The 13,926-nt window shown below is 43.1% G+C and overlaps 1 protein-coding gene across 15 annotated transcripts in view; it reads left to right on the forward strand.

Moving 5' to 3' along the window:
• The first annotated feature begins 5,485 nt into the window (after nucleotides 1–5,485).
• ADD1 (adducin 1) overlaps nucleotides 5,486–13,926 on the forward strand; it is a 63,618-nt gene continuing 55,177 nt past the window's right edge. For 3 of the 15 annotated variants that reach the window (XM_017820710.1, XM_017820711.1, XM_017820708.1), the window contains exon 1: nucleotides 5,493–5,637. The gene's annotated coding sequence lies outside the window, so the exon portion shown is untranslated. Of the gene's footprint in view, nucleotides 5,638–13,926 lie in introns of all 15 variants that reach the window. The other 12 variants (XM_017820702.1, XM_017820703.1, XM_017820706.1 and 9 more) reach the window with 9 other exon arrangements.

Genomic DNA, 13,926 nt, shown 5'->3' on the forward strand with positions numbered 1-13,926 from the left:
ACCCATCAATAGGAGAGCTGATAGTTCTTTTTCTATAAATACTCAAAGTACCAAAATATCAAATACTACTCCAACTTCTAGAGCAGAGAGCATTTGGGCTCACTTTAATACTGGACAGGCTGAGGTGATCAAGTTCAGTAGGCTCCAGGTATGTAGCAAGCCTTGTAGCACAGCCACCTCCAAATCTATTCCTTCAGGGCTTCTATTCCTGTATCTTAATTACAGGATGGTCATTACAATCCCACACTTGTACCTCCTTCCTTACAGCATCTCGTTCCTAGCAAGCAGGTGATCCAACCTCTCAGGTTCATGGCGTGGCCCTAATGGGTATGTAATCTTGGAGATAGCAAAGAATTGTTTTTAATGTCATTTCATTCACATATATTCACTGGAGTTGGTTTGCACAGAAATGACAGTAATAACCATTTACAGGATTAGATCTCTGGATATATAAAATCCATATATATGTAAAATGTATATCTAAAATGAGGGAAAAGCACCTAACCCTTCTTTGAGTTACCTCCTTCTCTGCCTTTTAACAACCACTTTGTGCAAATGCCCTCTGTGTATGATCTGGGCACGATCAGTTCTCTGGCTGGGGGGCTGATGTGCGCTGAAATTCTGATCTGGAAAGCCATTTACTTGGATGGGGTTTTGCTCCCATAGGGAAGGCCAGTGATGTGAAAGGGCCACCACAGCAGCACAGAAAACAGAAGAGTTTGTTCCATGGAAACTTACTAAAGGATTTTATTACAGGGCAAATATGGAAAGATGTGCCAGGTGTGGCCTCACGAGCTGTGTGTTTTAGGCTTCATTGATTATGTTGTGCTTTAATTTACACTGTGCTTTAATTCATGGTTGGGGTTTTTTTCCAAGGAAATGCCAGCCACACCCTAACCATGGGAGCGCTGATGAAAATGTGTCATTTTAAAATTAAATATGACTTAAGGGAATTAAAAATTTTATATTCTAATATTACAAAGCTTCTCTCAAGATTAATTAATTTTCTCCTATATATAATAATAACCGAAGTATGAACTGCCTTAAAATACTTTTTTTAGGCTTTTCAGCCCTCCTCATTACTTTGAACTTGCCCTGGTACCTTTTTCCTTTCTTTGTTTTACTCTCTTCGGTCTGCTTGTAGTTCTAACGTTGGTTCAAAGGTTCTAACTTCTTTTAGTGACATTTTTCCTTCTCCTACTACTAAGGATGAAGATGTTCATCAGAGAGCAGCTAAAAACAATTTCAGCAGCTCTAGTCACACTGGAATTCATATAGAAGCAACTTGCAGAAAACATAGAACTAGAAGGCAGATGATACTTAGGAAGCCATAGATGTTGCAATTGAAAGAATTGGATTTACTTGGAAAAGCATTTTGGAAAAACAACCCCAAACCTCCACAAAGAATGTCGGTTGCTGGAGTTCCTTTGGCTGAAGCAATCATTGCACCTTTGGTTGCATTTGACTGGAACTGTTATTAACCAGCTTGAACCATGTAGCTCAATTTACATTTCATCTCAGTCTTGTATAAAAATTTCTCTATGCTTCCTGAGCATAAAGTCAATATCTTTCAAAGTTAAAGCCAAAGCGGCCTCTCAGTTTAACAGATTGTATAAAATCTGGCAACATTTAGTATTGGCCTGTTCCAGCTGCTCTGTCCTTTTCCCACCTGCTGCTTCAGTTATCTTTATTTTTTCAGCTCAAACAAACCTCCAATATGTTTTTGTTTACTTGCAGAGGGAGGTGAAAGTAGACCAGAATACATTTTTTTCTTTCATGTAGTTTTCCTATTGAATGTTTCTCATATGTACTTTAGAGTTTGTCTCTACATACGATTTTCAGCCCATTGGGAAAACTCTCCTTCCTTGCATAAATAGTAGAATTCAAAAAAGCAGCTCCCTGTGAAGAATATGAATTCATAGATATAGCCTTACCTACACTGACCAAATTTAGTAATACTGCACATAAACTACGAGGTATTATTACTGCTGTTAATCACAGTTTAAAGTAAGACAACCCATTACATAATTTTAAAAAAGGCATTTAAGTTGAATAATTTCAAAGACAAATCCCTCACAAGTCTTTCAGTAGTAATGCTGCATGTGCTTAAGCTCCCTTGTCCCACCACCAGCACAGCTCTGTGTGCCAGTGAGAGGCACGGCACTTGGGGGCTGCTCTTGGGGTATTTTGTACAGATAATTTCTATTTGTCCATGCACACCCTCCCAGTGCTCCAGCTTTGGTATGACTAGCCTGGAACTGGCTTTTACTTTGCTGGCACAAGAAAGTTCCAATGCAAAGACTTTCCTTTTGAAGGCCCCTGGGGAAAGCAGTAGAGAGTTTGCATACTGGCATTGTTTTATTTAGAGGAACCAGAACTTTGCCTGGGAAATGGAGTAAAAGATCTGTGTGAGATGAAAATGAATGACGACAGTAGGGAAGCAAGTCCTGCCCAGCCAACAGACTGTCAGGACAGAACAGTTCTGGCAGGCCCAGAAAGATCTATCTTGATGCTATCATTCACAGTTTATAGGTAAGAAAGCTGATCTGGAACTGCTTATGTGAAATAAGTGCACCCCATATAAAGGAAAAGATAAATGTCCTAAGGCCAGATGTATGACATCAATCCAGTCCTGTGCTTCTCTCAGGCAGCTTGGAGCACCAAGAAGTGCTAATGCCAGGTAAAGAGGCCAGCTGCATAAAAATAACTGTACAGTGTTATTTTTCTGATATCTAGTAAAGCCAAACTACAGTAATTTGTAAATGAATACATTCACACTGACACTTGTATTTGAGGCTGTTTGATGTAAGTTGAGTCCAGCGATGCTGCTGCTCGAGCCTGCTAAGGAGAACAACTGACTGTGAATGAGTCAGCAAGAGGAACATCTGTACTGCCTGAGCAGCACCACGTTCTGACACCTCTCGTGGGAACATTTTGCTGTCCTTAGCATCCACCACAGTATTTTTCTGGTTTTTGAAGGCCAGTAACCATTCTCCAGTAAAGGTGCAGATGTGCACATGACAAGTGGAAGCCTACTGGCTACAAACTTGCCTTGGTCATTATCCCAGAGCCCACAGCAGCAGCACAAAGATCTTGAAGGAGTCAAATACTTCAGCCTGAAAACTACTGTGTGGTTCATGCTGTACCTTTTGTTGAAGCTGTAATGCTGCAAACCCAGCTGGCAAGAGTTAACAAAGACAAGTTCTTCATGTCTTAAATAATGCAGCAGTGCTTTTTCAGACTGTCTTGCCTTATTTCTGCAGCACAGTGTACTGCTTTAGTGCACATCAGCCCTCCCTTGTGTTTCTGCCCATGTAACCCTACCTTTGCCTTTGCTGCAGCATTGCCCTTCCTGCAGCTGGGCAGAGGCAGGGCAGGAACCTGGTCAGCTTGAAAACTGAACAGGGAAAATAAACACCATCATGCATCAGCTGTCACAGTCTCGGCCTGCAGAGCGAGTTGGTTGATTCGGCAGGAAGCTGGCCTTGCCCCCTCCCTCAGATTAGCCAGGTAAAACAATATTTTCTCTGGCCTCAAGATTATGGGAGATGATGCAAGGGGTGGGGGGAAGGCTGGAAGGGCTCAGTGGGGACCTGTGCTCTTGGGCAGGTCACAGAGTAGGACACAAGAAGGGTAAAGGAACAAAACTCTCCTGCAGCAGGAGAGTGAAGAGGAGCTGACAAAAGGCATCGTTTGATTAGCCCAAGCTGCTTGTGCCGCTGCACCCAGTGTTACACAAACACTGAGAGGAGCACCACCAGAGAATGAATGACCCTGCCTCCCCCAGCCCCCAGGCACTGCTGCTGTCCTCAACATCCCCATCCTTCCTGGCACTGCTGGTCTTGGAGCCGCGCACTGAGCCGGAGAGGAAACCCATTCAGCTTAAAACAGCTTAAAGCAGTATTTTTTTTCTGAGTTGCTTTTAACATGGATTCGTTCTCCCATTTACTTTTCCAGACAAGAAGAGAGAGAGCTTTATGTGTTAAATGCCACAGTGAGGAAAGGATAGGAAAGAAAGAGAGGTGCCAAGATGTAGGAGCATTTTGACAGATAATCAAAGAGAAGACACTGCATGAGGCAGGTGGCTGGAGCCCACAGGTCCAGAGCAAGGACAAGAGTGTGCTACCTGGTATGTACACACATCCACTGGGTTTAACATAGGGACAGGAAGGTGAAGTGACTTTAATCCTCTAGGCTTACAGCAACAGTTCTTACAAAAAGATGTTCAGACATAATTCGCTAATCATTAGTAATTACACAAACACACGTCCTGTTGTGGAATGGTTTTGACTAGGCAGATCTGTGTCCAGCAGGGCCTTTTTGTCAGATGTGCCATAATCATTCTGCATCATCACTTGACAACCAAACCATCATTTTTGGAGGCTGAATTCACAGATAAGTTTACATATATCTCTACGGCCTGTTTTCCCATTCTGAACAGTAAACAGATGATTGCCTGAAAGTGAGAAGTAGGTAAGTGGAGTGTGTTTCCTCAGTGGAGCTGGTTGGAGCAGGCTAGATTCCTCCCATATTCCACGGGAGGTGTCTCCCGAAGGCACCCATCAGGTTCTGCTAGCTACAGTCTGTTTCCTTCCCTACTTATGGATAACTTGGGGGTGGGAGTTATAGACAGCAGAGCAAGAGAGTTCAGTGTTTCTGAGAGCATGTTCCCAGACACCCAACTCTTCATTCGGCAGGCAGGATTCTATACAACAGTGTCCAAAAAGAAGTGTAAAGCAGCAGTCTTAAAATGATACAGCAATGATAGTAAAAATGTACAGAAAATGATGACAGATAACAGAAGTTAAGTTTACAGTTGGTGCTTTACTTGCAGCGACTGCAACAAACTGTGGGGTTATAAAGGCTACACAGGATTCAGAAAGATCTCAGGATTCAGAAGATCTAAGGAGATGATTTATAAAGATCTAATCAGGCCTCCTGTATACCAGCTACGCGACGTATCTTATCTGCTCTTCCTGAACCAAGCGCACAGCTTCTCCTTAGCCTGGAATTCAACATCCGCAGGATATTCCGCCGATTAAACACCTTCGGGTCTGACAGGTGTCTCTAGCCCTCACCAGGGCAGTTCTCCAGCTCGACTCCCGCGCTCCCGGCCCGCCCGGGCCTTGTCCGAGCTGGCAGGATCAGACACCGCCACCGAGCCCTTATCGCACCGCGTCCGGCCTTTAGCGGTGTCTGTCCGTCCCTATCGCCCGGCCCGCTCGGCGATAAGCCTTGTAGGTGACGCGCCGCTCCTCTCCGCACGGATCCAGCGCCACAAGAATCCTCTCTCCCCGTGTCCCAAGCTCTTCCCGGCCCGTTCCCGGGGACCCCCCGGCGCTGCCGGAGCCGCGGGACCCGCCGGGGGCGGTGCGGCTGCCCCGACCCCCGCCCGCCTCCACCCCTCCACCAATGGCAGGGCCGCTTGCTCGCCGGGCGCGCGCCCGCCCGCCAATGGGCGGTGCCGTTGTTGGGCTTGCGGGTTGTGGGAGCCGCACCCTGTCGGGCGGGGGCTGCTCTGTGCCTGAGGGGGCGGCGGGAGCGGCGGGAGGCGGGGACGGGCAGAGACGGCGACACAGGGACAGAACACTGGCCGTCGCGGCCTCTTCGCTCCGGCCCCTTCTCCTCTGCCCTCGGGTGAGCGCCGCGGCGGTGCGGGGGAGGCTGAGGGGTGCAGCCGGCGGCGGGCAGGCGGTGACGGGGCGGCGGGCGCTGCGCGGAGCGCAGGAGGGGGCGACGAGGAGAGACGGGGGCGCAGCCGCTGGAGCCGGCTCGCTCAGCCCGGAGGGGATCGCAGAGGGGCCTGCGTCTGCCTGGAAAACGGCGCGGGGGGGAAACGTGTGTTCGGAAAAACCATCTGCGTGCGGGTGCCCGCCGTGCGCGGCTGCGGCGGGTGCGGGGTCAGCGGGGCGGCGGGGGCGGGACGGCGCTGTGCGGGCTCTGTGCGGGGTGGGCGGCGGGGCTGAGCTGCCGGGGGCGCGCAGGTTGCTGCCAGCCCTCCCTCGGGGGACGCGGTGCCCAGCCCGTGCCCGCCGGGATGCTGCGCTGGAATCTCCGTCGCACCGAGCGCTGCTGCGGCTACCGGCGCTGCCCCCACCGCCCTCTGGCTTCACCTGCCCCTTCCCCCGGCCTGCGAGGTGACCCGCCGGCGGTGCGGGGCGAAATGCGGGCATCGCAGCGTCCGAGTCATCGCCCGCAGAGGACGTAGGAGCGAAGGAGGATTTGGGATGCGCGGTGTTGGGGGTTGGCGGGGCACCAGCACCGGCAGCAGGCGGGCAGTTGTTTTGTCTCATCTGTTGGAAGGGGTGTTACATTTTAGCGTTGTCAGGGTCTGCTTTTGATACAGAATGTCACATGTCGTTCTGCACGTAATTAATGCACGCTCTCTGCGCTGCTTTTAAGGTTGATTCTTAATCTATGTTGGCTTTGGTTAAAACTAGCAATTAGGGAGGGGGAAAATCCAGTCAAGCTGGAAAAATATCCGTGGCTGTGCTGAGATGGGGGCTAGGAATAGCACGGCATTTAAATCTTTCATGAGATACTGCTGTAGCTCAATGGTGTAAGCTCATTGCTGGCTTTGTTTTATTCTCTGCTTTTTGGAAAGTTGCGTAGGTCACAGCATTATCATATACCAGGGGTGTGCTGTTTTCTTGCACCGTGACTTACGTCTTTATACAGAGCTTTACAAAACATGTCTACCTTCAGCTTGTGAATTCTCAAACTGCAACTGCTGCTGGATAATTCCTGTACGCTTTGCTGAAAGCTACAGGTATCTCCATGTGCGCAGGCTGTTTACGGCTCTGGTTCTTGGAACGTGACTGAATGTGCCACCGGAATTCTTGGCGGTTCTTCACTGCCACAAATTCCTTCTTTTTTCTTTTTTTTTCTTTTTTTTTTAATAGAGCACAATAATTTATTTTAAAAATAAGGAAATACAGGCTGTTTCTAAAATAGGCTTCTGTTTTTGTTAATTAAATATCCCGATGTAACAATTCAGTATCTCAGTAAGGAAATATTCTTTTAAGAGCAGTTGTATAATAAGTGAGGAAGAAATGCAACTATGGACTAGACTTCTGGGGCAGGTGGCTTTGGTGTTTCTTTATATTCAGTAAGCAGATTTGATTCCACCTTGTAAAAATAGTCTTAGGTGAACGTAGTGATCTATGTAATTTGCCTCAGTTTCAGAATTTAAGCTTGGGGGTTTTCTTAGGAGAGTTTTGAGGAAGAGGCAATAGCAAATTTACACATCTTTACTGTAGCAAGATAATAATATATGCATGACTATGTTTGCATGTTTAAGTATCTTGTAGTTTTTCTGGAGATCTGTTTTCCATATGAGGTTCCATGCTGAGAATAGCGCTTTTTAGCCAAAAACTGTTGTGTTGATTGAATGTTTTCTTTCTGTGGTTGACTGTTATAAAATGGTGTGAGAAATCCGAATCTTTGTGCTTCATTTGAAGCAAGTATTTTTGCTGGCGTGTTGCGCCAGTAAGTTCATTAGAGTATGGTTCACTAATGCTGTGGAGTGAAGAAGGTCATTTACTGCATCAGTATTTCTCTGTGACAGCTCTTTTTAGGTGATTCCAACAGAAAATGACTCAACTGTTCTCATTCTTTGCGATTCACCATCAATGTCAAGTTGATGTGTGAATGGGGCTCTGAATAACCTCCTCTAGTGGAAGGTGCCCATGGCAGGGGGGGTGGAACTGAGTGATCTTTAAGGCCCCTTCCAACCCAAACCAGTCTGTGAATCCATACATGGAATTGGATCATTTAATGAGATTATATAGAGAAAAACCATTTGAGCACTGAGACTGACAGAAGTGGGGATGAAACTACTTCATTCAAGTCTTGGTTTTTGAAGGGTAATTTCGCAGCATGAACTGCCCTTAATAAATCTCATCCAACACTCTGTGACTTGCTATGAGAGGAGAAAACTGAATTTTGAAGTATCCAATTTTGTTAATAAATAGAGTAAAATAATAGAACTGGAGGTTTCAAAGTAGGAGAAGGCTGCTTAGCGTGTTGATGGCTCCTACACATAACTTGTATGGGACAAGTGCTTTCTGAGGAGGCCAGGCAGTAAATCTTGTACCCACTGCTTTTCTGACTGGGGGAAATACTTTTCTTAATTATTAAAGAGCTGTAGCATTTGGGAATAGTGAGTAATTTATAAATCCCAAACTGTTGCTATGCAGATGAGTCAGTCCTGCTCTGAGGGGAAAAATGCATAGTAACCAGACTTGCCCACTGCTTCTATGAAGGAGAGAACATCAGTGCGACTTCTGCTGTGCAGCGGGGACGCCTGAGGCGTGAGGACATGGAGTGAAAGTCATGCTGAATTTCTGACTTCGGTGGCTCCTAAATTAGAACTTGCTCTCGGACCATGCTGCGTGGCAGAAAGCAATCTCTGAAATATTACTGTATTAGTAATTCAGACTGGAATTAAATATTTCTTAGGCACTTTTGGAGTGATGTGTGCTTTATATTTGAGAAGGGTTGTGAGATGTGAATGTAAGTTTACTCTGCTTATTCCATTGTGCAGGTCACTTGACATCTGCTGAGGAACTTGTCTAAAGCTCTTCTGGTAAATTATATGCCTTCTAAAGTAACAGATTCAAAAGCAGGTATATTTTAAAACTAGTAGAAGTTCCTAGATTACCTGAGTTTGGCAGTTTCCATTCATATAATTTAATCAGCCTTCTCAGGGGAATGGGAAGATATTACCTAGTCTTGCTACGTATTAAACATTTTTCTTCAGAAATACTGGTTTTGGTAGGGCTGGGGGTAGTAGCTGTGCAAACTTGTTAGTAGAGAAAGGTGTAAAATGTGAAACGTAAACCAGTTTATTTCCTGAGGAAAGCTTCTTCTCATCAGAGGTAGTAATGCTTAAAAAGTGCTGGTTTTACAGATATATTGATCTGTGATAATTTTTACTTTAAAATTAAAATTTATGGCTACTTTTCCATCACTTTGAAGTATTGTGTGTACAATAACAGAGTTCTGTAATAATTTAAGTTAACATCTGTTGCCATCTCAATAAGCATCTGTTGTTTATTTAGAGTAATCTTGATAATTTTTAGTCAAATTGAAGCAAATAATTGATTTCTTTCCTCACCACTCAGAAGATGTTGTTTACTGTAGTCTTGTCAGTTCAGAAATTTTAGTGGTTGGTAGTTGCAAACATTGTAAGGGAAGAGGCTCCAGGAAATGCCCGTTTTAGAACTACTGCTTTTCAGATCAGGTACAAGCTGAGATGATAAATAAGATGAGATGATGTCATTTGCCATGAGGGCTCTGTTCTAACATTCTAACCAACGGTCCTGGTCTTGAATTAAGTTGAAGTATTGTTGCTGCTTTGGGGAATTTTAAAGTCTAACTGTTCTTTACTTCAGGGCAAATTAAGTTTCAGAGTAGAGATGGATTTGAATAACCCCTGCCTGTGGGGCTGCTGACCAGCATGTGTGATTGCTGGGGTTGCTGGACTGAGTCTGTGACCCTTCTGAGAAACTGAAAACATTGTCCTTGAAGGTGCAGCCAAACAGGAGCAACAACTTCTTCAGCACCTTCCTGACTCCCTCCTTTGACCTTGCTTATTAGATTGCATTCTGAGAAATGATCTCTGCCGGCTCTGCTGGCTGCAGTTGTTATCCACTGAAAGAACAACCTTTCAGCCTCAGACCAGTTGCACTAGCAAGTGGAGCATCAAAAGCGTTTTTCACTCACTAATTTGAGTGGTTTCCCTTGCAGATTAATTAAAAATTAGGATACACAAAACCAAATCTGAATTCAGTTTTAAAACTGCGATGTTAAGGGCTACTCTTTTAAACTGGGATTTGGAGTTTCTGTGCTCTTCAGACTAATTAAACACTCCTTTGCATTTTTGACTAATGTATTGGACTTTGTCTTTTTAAAATTAGTGATTTTTGTACTGTATGTTATGTATGATTTTCAGATATTGACTCATGAAGTCTGAAAAAATAAGGAGTAAAATATTTCAGAGTTTGGAGATTTTATTTTTCTTTCATATACGTAACTGAATTGCTGTAAAGGGATCATGGAAACAGGGAGTAGTAAATGCAGTTAATCAGTAACACTTTATGGTATCTTTGATACTTTCACATGAAATGAGTAGATGAATGTTGTGATATGGTTATGCATCAAAGATTAAAGGGGAAATCAAATTACTGTACTTAACATCTTCTAAGTTTTTGTAATCAGTAAACATGTAAAAGCAACTTTGGACTAAAAACTGTAATTTGACTTGGAGCAGTAGAAACTTAGTTAATTTGGGGTTTGTTTTTGTTTTGTACCTACACATTTCAAATTTTTGTTGTGGTGCTTTTTATGGTTTTCATTTCTATCTTGTTTTAGATCTTGAGTCTTGAGAGGTCTGATACTCTATTTCAGCTTTACTGTAGCTAACACCAGATTAAACCAGAAAGTGTTGAGGAAAACCTTGACCCTTGAAGGCTGCCTTCTGTGGTTTGTTTTTGTTGGCTGTTTGTTTTGATTTTGTTGTTTGGGGGTATTTTGCGTGTGTGTTACATACACATGAGCATAAAGTTACTGTTGCTGCCTTGTGACTGTGGAGGTGAAGGATAAAGTGTATTGTGAGTTTAGTGTTTTAACAGATGAAGCGATTTCTTTAGGTATTGTCACTGGAGAAAATGGATGGAAATCTGTAAAGTATGTATGCTTGTGAAACACCCATTCCAGCAAAAATCCACTGAAAGAAGACATTGCTGCTGCTGTGCATTAACTGAGAGATGCAATATACTTGGGGTTTTTTTCTCCAAAAAATCTTGTCTAGCAAAGCTTTGCACACTGATCTTGAATGAGCACAGCTTAAAGTATTCCAGAGTTAAAGGGACTTATTTCATTTCTCTCTTCACCTTCTGAACCTGTTAGCTACATTCAATTAAATTTGACAGGAAAATGGTCACTTCAAACATGAAAGGTTTCTGCCAGTAATGAGATAATCTGATGGCCAAACTCGTGCCCTCACTGAGAGAGGGGCATGGCTCCTGGTTTGTTTGGGGCAGCAGGAGCATGTGGCTGTGTAGGTGCCACACACTTCCAGCCAGTCGGGTAGCTCTGGTCCAGTCGCAGTGCATTTTGCCTCTTGCAGGGCTGACCTGGATGGGCCAGGGCTCAGATGAAGGGAGGAGCCAGGATGGACTCATGCAGGATGTGGGGGGAACATCAGAACTTGGGATAACAAGGATAAATAGTGAAGTATAGGAGACTTCAGTTGCTAGGAGATGATGTTTCGTTACTTCTGTCTTCTTCCTCTAGTTGCTTTCAGTTACTGGAAAACTTTCTGTGGTTTTCAGGTAAAATTCTACACAGCTCATGTGTTGCTTTATTTTTAAATGTCATTTCAAGTTTCCACAGGATTTGAATAATAGATTCAAACTTGTAAAGCACAAAATTTTATTTTAAATCCAAAGTATGTTTTCTTTCCTTACTGTGGATATAATTTTTAAGTTTACTAGTACACCTAGCAAGGAACATGTGTGATTGTTTGTTTGTTTGTTTTCCCCCCTCCCTCTTGGGCTTAGAGTAAAATTTATCAGATGGTGAGTTTTCAAAGATATTCTGGTAATTTTGGCTATAACTGATAACTTAGAAGCGTTTCAGAATAGTTTTATGTCTTCTATAGATGAATTCAGGATAACATGGTGTTTGTTTTTGTAAATTGTTTTTCATGAAGTGTTGGTGGCTCGAAGTATACAGTGAACATATATTTGGTTATGTAGAACAACTGCAGTACAGTATTACATTGGTTGGATCTATTAATAGGCACGTAAAATAAATGAGCAATGGTCTTAGATGTTTGCTTAGATGTCAACTGTCCATATGAAATAAATGGTTTTTTCCCTGTTTGCTTATATAGTGATTTTGGTTAAAAGTTAGTAAATTCTTTAGAGTTTTCCAAAAGCAAGTGAATCATACATGGTTTCGATGGAGAGGAAGATGAGATAGCTATCCTTTATCTAAAGGAAAGCTCTCTTGTCTTTATGTGTCGAGGAAAGTTGGTGGGTAGGTTTCCACGCCTTGGACTCAGAGAGGACCATCCTGTTGTTCTCTTTGGTTGCTGCTCCGTGAAACTGAGCGTCTGCCTGGGTGGTTTTCCCACTTCGCTTTCAATCTCCTTTAGAACTTGCACTAATTTTAAGACCGTTGAATTATGTGGACCATCTTACACTGAGCTTCTTACCCCTGTCCTGGAGGGAGTGTTTGTGATTGCAGCATAGGGTAAGGATTTTTTTTACAGGTGGGATCCACTTCGAAATCTGCCATAGTCTTTATTTTTGATCTGGGACACTTACTTTGACTCAATTCCAGTCTATTAATGGAGATGTTGGTTTAAGGACAAGGAAACCCCAGTAAAGATGCCTGTGGCCTCACTTCACAGTGATGGAATGATAGTCCTTCCAGTATCCTCCAGTTTCCCCTTACTGTAGAAACTTGGGCAGGAGCCAAGAGCAGAGAACACAGTGAACAGTTTGCTGCACAACTTGGAAGAAGGTAGTCTCTCAAACTGTTCTCTGGCCTGCCCAGCCACCAGAAAATAAAGAGCATTTTGGCAGCTGGTCAACGAAAGCCAGAAGTGGTGAACAGAAGGCTGGGAAGCATGGTTAAAATCTGAATGTCAGCCAGGAAAGCTGGTCTTGCAAATTATGAGGGCAGCCTTATTAATTGAACATTCTGGCTGGTGGAAAGGTTGCCTGAGTCTTAGAGTCTTTATGGGTCAATACTTACAGCTAAAGTGGGGAGACACCCCTCAATGCCTCAAGCAAAGCTTGCAGTGTCAAAAAGAAGCCTTTGTAGCTGCATTTGTTACTTCAACTACATGTTCAATGGGTTTAGGGTCCTATCTACTGTGAGTGGGCTAAAGTGTTGAGATAGCTGGTCTCCCCAGAAGATTGATTGCTATTTTTCTTGCTTTTTTTTCAGTCATTAATGTATGTGTCCATTAATTAAAACAACCCCCAAATATGAAGAATGTTAAAGACTGCATAATGAAAAAAATATATGAGTAATTAGTTACTTAGGATATCCTGGGCTTGTTTTTTAAAGAGCTTGAGCTTATTTCTTCATTCTCTGTTTTTCAGGGCATAAAGTCATTACTCTGTTCACATACGTTGTTGAAATATGTTAATTCTGTGCCAACTGTATTTTCAGAAATTCATTACACCTCCAAGTCAAATGAGGGGACAGTATAGTTACTTGGGTCACTTAATGAGGCAGATATCAAATGCCTCTTTTCCTTTGCAGACCTTTAATCAGGGCTAGACACCTTCCTAAAAATACTGTTATCAGTTATTGGTAGGAAGACCTGTTGTGATACCAGATATTTAATAGTAGAAGGAAAAGTTGAGGTAATTCAATCTGAAATTTTGCATTTGCTACTTTGCTTCTTGTACTAGTTTTTGCTTGTTTAATTTAGTCCTTAATTTGATTTATTAATCATTAATGAATAGGATAAATCCAGTTAATTTGACTGCAACTCTAAATTTATTCTTTCAAGGATTTGACTATCTGACAGTAATCTGGTTATTTTCCCCTCCCTCTTCTCTGTTGCTATAGTAATGCTAAATTTGAACCTTACTTCTGCAGACTTTTTTTTTACCTTCAAGTAAGTTTTGTAATAGCTGTGCAGTGTGTTCTCAAGCCAAAATATTGATAATACAGGTTGCTGTTTTTTCATTTGGATCCATCATCTGAGGTGAAGCTGAAATTAAGCGGCTTTACCTTGCCTTCTCTTTTTCTAGCTCTGGCATTAATCTTTTATTCATGTTTTAGGCATACATCATTTAGGGGAAAAACAAGCAAAAAAGGGCCCAACTAAAGCAAAAAAAGACCAAATATGTCTGAGTGTCAGGAAAACCTGTTTATAATTGTAATTACAGAAGTGAA

This window comes from Lepidothrix coronata, unplaced genomic scaffold, assembly GCF_001604755.1.
Source record: "Lepidothrix coronata isolate B3197 unplaced genomic scaffold, Lepidothrix_coronata-1.0 Scaffold85, whole genome shotgun sequence".
In the NCBI taxonomy this organism is placed as follows: Eukaryota; Metazoa; Chordata; class Aves; order Passeriformes; family Pipridae; genus Lepidothrix; species Lepidothrix coronata.